The sequence below is a fragment of the Rhinoderma darwinii genome, unplaced genomic scaffold, assembly GCF_050947455.1.
Source record: "Rhinoderma darwinii isolate aRhiDar2 unplaced genomic scaffold, aRhiDar2.hap1 Scaffold_2867, whole genome shotgun sequence".
Taxonomy (NCBI): domain Eukaryota; kingdom Metazoa; phylum Chordata; class Amphibia; order Anura; family Rhinodermatidae; genus Rhinoderma; species Rhinoderma darwinii.
Window position 1 is genome coordinate 6,416 of NW_027463149.1, and position 6,906 is coordinate 13,321.

A 6,906-nucleotide genomic window follows, 5' to 3' on the forward strand; every position below is an offset into this window, starting at 1 on the left:
TGTGGCACTATACACAAGGGGGAGAGCTGTGTGGCACTATACACAAGGGGGAGAGCTGTGTGGCACTATACACAAGGGGGAGAGCTGTGTGGCACTATACACAAGGGGGGCTGTGTGGCACTATACACAAGGGGGAGAGCTGTGTGGCACTATACACAAGGGGGAGAGCCGTGTGCCATAATACACAAAGGGGGCTGTGTGGCACTATACACAAAGGGGGCTGTGTGGCACTATACACAAGGGGGGCTGTGTGGCACTATTTACAAGGGGAGGGCTGTGGCTCTATCTACAGGTGTCTGTGTTTGGCACTATCCACTAAGGGGGGTGGTGTGCTGCACTTTCTACTAAGGGGGGCTGTGTGGCACTATGTACAGTGGGGGGTTTATGGCATTCTACAAGGGGAAGGTGGGGGTGCTATCTACAAATGGGGTGACACTGTCTATAGGAGGGGCTATATAGCACTGTCTACAGGGGGCTGTATGGCACGTTCTACAGGGGGCACTATTTATAAGGGGGGGCTGCTTGTGGCACCCGAGGGGGGGGGGGGCGGCCAAGAGTTTGCTATCGGGCCCAGTCTTTCCTAGTTACGCCCCTGAGCAGACTTTAGTGTCTCATCTAGTTATATAATGCAAGTGGAACAGCCTCTATAGATGATGCGCTGCAGGAAAAAACATACAAAATATAATGTCGATTGCCACGGTGTGGTCACCGCGGGGAACTGTTTACTTTCATGGATGAAGTAATAGCGCCATTATGTGGTCATCGCTGGGAAACTACTGACTATATTTTACGACCTTATTACTTATGGAAGGCTGCATTGGCTATCCGTCGCAATAGCGCCATCGTGTGGTCAATGCTGGGAAATGCTCACTAAATTCATTGTAATGCAGGTAGCCTGGTGATGCGCTCTGCAGCAGCGCCATCGTGGGGTCAATGCTGGGAAATTGCTCACTAAATTCAATGTAATTCAGACAGCCTTAGTCATACGCTAAGCAGCAACGCCATCGTGTGGTCAATGCTGAGAAATCTCACTAAATTGAATGTAATACAGGCAGCCTAGTGATACACTGTGCAGCATCGTCATCTTGTGGTCAATGCTGGGAAATGCACACTATATTCAATGTAATTCATGCAGCCTTAGGGATACGCTGAGTAGCAGCGCCATCGTGTGGTCAATGCTGAGAAATGCTCACTAAATTCAATGTAGTGCAGGCAGCCTAGTGATACGCTGAGCAGCAGCGCCATCGTGTGGTTAATGCTGGGAAATGCTCACTAAATTAAATGTAATGCAGGAAGCCTAGTGATACAAGGAGCAGCAGCGCGCCATCGTGTGGTCACCGCAGGGAACTTTTTACTTTCAAATTATTCCGATATTGTATATTTTAATGAATAATATAGCAATACTGCAGGGAATTTATAGACCTAATTTTATATGATGCAGACAGCACAAAAGATGTGCAGTAGCAACAGCGGCCTCGTGTGGTCACTGTGGCAACTGTCTTGGTAGGCCATCTGAGTACCCGGAAGAAAAATGACTGGAACACACAAACAGGAAGTGACGTTTATGACTTCTGGGTGAAGCGAGGCAATCATTCAGGTATTTACAGTCAGAATCTTTCCTGTCCGTTTATTAGGTGTCAGTGTGTGACGCATGATGCGCGTAGTATAAACATATTCAGCTTCTTTGTATGTGAGATTTTTACTAAAATGCTGATCAGGATGATGAACGCAATCTGTACTATGGCCACCAGGTGGCGATATGACATAACATTATTATATTATTACCATTTACATGTTCCAGAATCAAACCTCACACTTTTTGGAGATATAAAACAGATATTTGATCTTTTTTCAGAGCCCCTGTGACACCCCCCTCTCCTATGTAACCGTGGTAACACCAGTGTAGCCATAAGGGTATGTTCACACGACCTATTTTCAGACGTAATTCACAGGTGTAATTTTTTTTCCGAGTTTTTAGACGCGGAAACCGCTCCAAAAAACTCATCAAAAACAGTTCGAAAGTGCCTCCCATTGATTTCAATGGGAGGCGGAGGCGTCTTTTTTTCCGCCAGCGGTAAAACCGCCTCGCGGGAAAAAGAAGCGACATGCCCTATTTTCGGCCGTTTACGCCTCTGACCTCCCATTGACTTCAATGGGAGGCAGAGAAAGCGTATTTCGCAGCGTTTTATGCCCGCGGTATGCAGGGAGAGGAAAATCTGCCTCAAACTTCCAAACGGAATTTAGAAGCAGAAATTCCGCCTGCAAAAAACTCTTACGCCTGAAAAACCGTCTCCATTACGCCTACAAACATCTGCCCGTTGCTTGCAATGGGTTTTACGATGTTCTGTTCAGACAAGGTGTAATTTTACGCGTCGCTGTCAAAATACGGCGTGTAAAATGACAGCTCGTCAAAAGAAGTGCAGGTCACTTCTTGGGACGTTTTTGGAGCCGCTTTTCATTGACTCTATTGAAAACAGCTCCAAAAACGGCCACAAAAACGCCGCAAAAACACAGCGAAAAATACGTGTGGCTCAAAAAACGTCTGAAAATCAGGAGCTGTTTCCCCTTGAAAACCGCTCCTGATTTTCAGACGTTCTTGAAGCCGCTCGCGATTTTCGCTGCGTTTTTCGCTGCGTTTTTGGAGCTTTTTTCGCTAGAGTCAATGAAAAACGGCTCCAAAAACGTCCCAAGAAGTGACCTGCACTTCTTTTTCACGGCCTATTTTTACCACGTAAAAAAACGTGTAAAATGACACCTCGTGGGAACAGAACATCGTATAACCCATTGCAGGCAATGGGCAGATGTTTGCCGACGTATTGGAGCCGTCTTTTCAGCCGTAATTTGAGGCATAAAACCCCTCCATTACGTCTGAAAATAGGTCGTGTGCACATACCCTTACGGTGACGGTCACAGTGCCCACATGACAGCAACAGTCAAGGGCCCCCATACCAAGGACAACCACCTTTCTACCAGAACAGTGACAGCCAAGGTGCTCCCATAACATTGACTGTTGCTGTTATGTGGGCACTGTGACTGTTACTGTTATGAGAGCACTATGGCTGTCACTGTTCTGGGGGAGAGTTGGTTGTCCCTGTTATGGAGGACTTTGACTGTTGCTGTTATGTGGGCACTGTAACTGTCAAAGTCCTCCATAACAGGGACAACCGACTCTCCCCCAGGAAAGTGACAGCCATAGTGCTCCCATAACAGTGACAGTCACAGTGCCCACATAACAGCAACAGTCAAAGTCCCCCATAACAGTTGATTAACAGCTGATGGCCACTGTTACATTGTTTGAATATATCAATTGCATCATCATCAGTTTTTTTGTCTCAAGTGATTACAACTGATGCAAAAACCGATTCAAAAATGTATCAGTTGCATCAGAATTTTTCACAATTTTTACTACAAAACCATCAGTTGTCGTTAGTTGTCATCCGTTTTTAACATCAGTTTTTACCACAATGGTCCACCAAAAAGGTTGTCTAGGGTCTGAAAATGCCACACCCCCTCTGTATATAATGCCACACCCCCCTGTAGATAACGCCACACAGCGCCCACTGTAGATTGTGCCACACAGCGCCCCCCTGTAGATAGCACCGGATACATATAGCGCTACCCCCCTTCTCCTGTAGATAGCGCCACTCAAGCTCCCTCTAGCATATATGGACAGTGGCGTCAGGGGTTACTCCCTAAACGGAATCCCCGGCCGCAGCATTACCAATGCTGTGGCCGGGGATTGCCTCAAGAAGGGCCCCCTGACGCCACTGTCCATATATGGACAGTGACGTCAGTGTCTACTCCTTGAGTGGAATCCCCTTGCCAACTCTGGCTAGGGATTCCGCTCCAGGAGGAGATCCCTGACGTCAATGTCCATATATGGACAGTGGCGTCAGGGGGTCCTTCTTGAAGGAAACAACCCGGCCACAGCATTGGTAATAAAGTTGACTTGTTTACAGAACGCTGAGTTGGCTCCATTTTTGGTCAGAGATCTTCAAGTGTAATACTGGAAGGTTCCCATGGCTAAAGAGAGTTCAGTGCTCCAGAATTAAAGGGGTTGTCTGGGCAGGGGGCGGTTTATCATACTGATGACCTTTCCACAGGATAGGTCATCGGTATATCATTGATGGGGGTCCGTTCCGGAAGCAGATGGCTCACAGTATAGCGGCCGTGAATGTGACTAGAGCTGCAGTTCTGCAGCACGGCCGCTATACAGTGTATGAAGCACTGCATGCCCAGCATAACATCCGGTGCCCGGAGGCAGCCCGAACAGCTGATCGGTGTGGGGTCCGGGTGTCATATTTCACCACTTATTACATTACCGGGTACATATCACAATGTAATGACCATTACTCACCGTCTGCTGGAAGTTGACATGGCCATAACCAAGAGACCATCTTTTGATCATGTTCCTGCAGACACGTATAGACAGCTCAGGCCCATCTGGACTAAACTTCTGATAGATAGAGGAAGGCCATAGGATATTGGCTGTTACTGTGCGGATCTCCACTGAAGAAGTAACGGAATATTCTCATCACACAAAGTCTGTCGTTGGGTTATGCCATCATTTTGCGATCGGTAGAAGTTTTACTGCCATATGAACCCTCGCTCTCGATCATTGCCCTCTTGCGGCTTTAACAGTCTCTACTCTTCTGGGAAGGCTTGCCACAAGATTTTGGAGTGTGACCTCACAGATGCTTTTTTTGGCTGAATGGGCACAAATTCCCACAGACAAGCACTGATATTGGATGAGTAGGTTTTGCTTGCAACCCGTGTTATAATTCATCCCAAAGGTGTTGGATGGTCCTTTGTGCAGGCCACTCGAGTCACTACACAACAAACTCATCAAACCATGTCTTTATGGACCTTGCTTACAGGGGCGCAGTCATGCGGGGACAGGAAAGGTCCTTCCCCAGTAGACACTATGTATTACTGTAGGTAACGTTCAGAGGCCCAGATTCACCCATCAGACTACCAGATAACAAGACGTCATCACTCTAGAGAACGACGTGCTTTACACCTCTCCAGCTGACTCCTGGCATTGTGCAGGGGGATCTAAGGAAATCCATTTCATGAAGCTCCTGACACACAGTTCTTGTTCTGCGCCACGTTTAAAGCCACTGAGCTCTTCAGTACGACCCATACTACTAGCAATGTTTCTCTGGAGAGTGCATGGCTGTGGGCTTGATTTATGCACCTGTTTGCAATGCGTGAAGCTGAAACAGCTCAATGCGTGAAGCTCAATAATTAGGGGGGGTGTTCACGTACTTTTATCCATATAGTATTGTCTCTCACCTCCCACATGCTGTATTTTCTCCTTACTGCCAAAAGACACGGAACTAGAAAATTAAAGAAGAGCTCCAGTGGAAGCACAACTTTCCATGTCTGCACCCCCACCTGACTGTATATATCACTCTACACTTCTTTTATGTATACTGTACTTACTTTTTGAACGCCTGCCTTGTCCGTGCTTTAAAAGAAGCCTCCGTCTTGATTCTTAGATTTCCCCAGCTTTCTCTTCCTCTCTGCTTTGCTATCAATCACATGACCAGCTAAAGACCATATAATTTCTTTATGCTGGGGGACACTGTGATTATTATTCTCTCTATATTCTTCTAAATAATCTGAGAAACCATCAGTATACAGACAGGGAGGCTGCACTATATTCTTCTACACCTGTGTGACAGGAACCTGTCTAAGTATCAGTGGCAGTTGATGATAGAAGTTTCTGTTTCCCCCTGTGTATAACTAGTGCGGTACAGGAACTGCTGAAGCCTGTGATGGGTGACACATAGATCTCCGGAGACCCAAGTAGAGAAAGTAGTCACCGAGCCGGATTCACACCGCTGCTAAGCAACCGTCCCGGTCTGATATATAGAGATAAATAACAGGGGAAAGACCGACACATGGAATACCAGAATGCAGCACATGGGAGAGGTCAGTTTTGGCCGGAGTGTCCCTTTAACATTTCATAATTATATCATCTAGTTATCATCTCTTTATTTGTAGATCTCATTCGGAACCATCTACACGTCATTGTTCTTTGTGATGGATAAGGGACACATAACGGAGAAGATACTGAACGTCACCCTGGAGATAATCTACCTTCTTACCGGGGAGGTAAAATAATCCGGGACTCATGTATATGTCCTTTCTCTTATCTTTCTATCCTACGGACAATATTATAGAAAAAGCAAAAGATCACGTCATCATAATTGATTTGTAAATATAAATGCTGTAACAAATCTTCTCTGGTGCATAGATATTTATTTTAATACAATGATAGCGCCCCCTAGCATTTTGACTGCCCCCCTAATGCTGCTTCCACCTTCCTAAACAGTCCGCGGTGGACACGCATTACAAAAGTTATGAATTTTGGAATGGTGGGAGGTAAAAACGAAAATTGAAAAAACCGAAAATAGGCTGTTCATTAAGGGGTTAATGACCTATCATTCACCTGTTCTATACCTGGACTGAGTTACCTGGTGGTGGTTGCATTCAGTTATCCTTTGGATGCATTACTATGGACTGATCTGTGGGCTACAACATAAGGTGTCTTAGCCTGGGGACTGTGTTGCTCCCTCTGCAGGCGGGGTGTTGCGGTGGCACTGGTTGCCATGTGGTGCGCCACCTAATAGAGTAGGGACCCACTTAAAAGAAGTCGCCATGAGGAGGCAGGTTGGCTTATACGATCAAAATGTTTACTAAGAACTTCCTGTTCATTTTGATTCTCTTGTATGTTCCATCTCGATATCCAGGATTGTCCAGTAGTGAAGAAGACTTCTGGTGACTCTCTATCCCCCAACAGATGTCCCCACATGTCTGGAGGATGGACCAGTACCATCACGGAGCCTTCACTGATACCTAAGAGAAATGAGAGCTACGTAATGGGAAGAGCAGAGTTCA

The 6,906-nt window shown here is 46.3% G+C and overlaps 1 long non-coding RNA gene across 1 annotated transcript; it reads left to right on the forward strand.

The window, feature by feature from the left end:
* Nucleotides 1-1,537: 1,537 nt before the first annotated feature.
* Nucleotides 1,538-6,323, forward strand: LOC142703607 (uncharacterized). The gene is made up of 3 exons (XR_012867627.1): nucleotides 1,538-1,597; nucleotides 5,753-5,937; nucleotides 6,010-6,323. It is a non-coding gene; the product is annotated as an uncharacterized LOC142703607 (long non-coding RNA).
* Nucleotides 6,324-6,906: the final 583 nt, after the last annotated feature.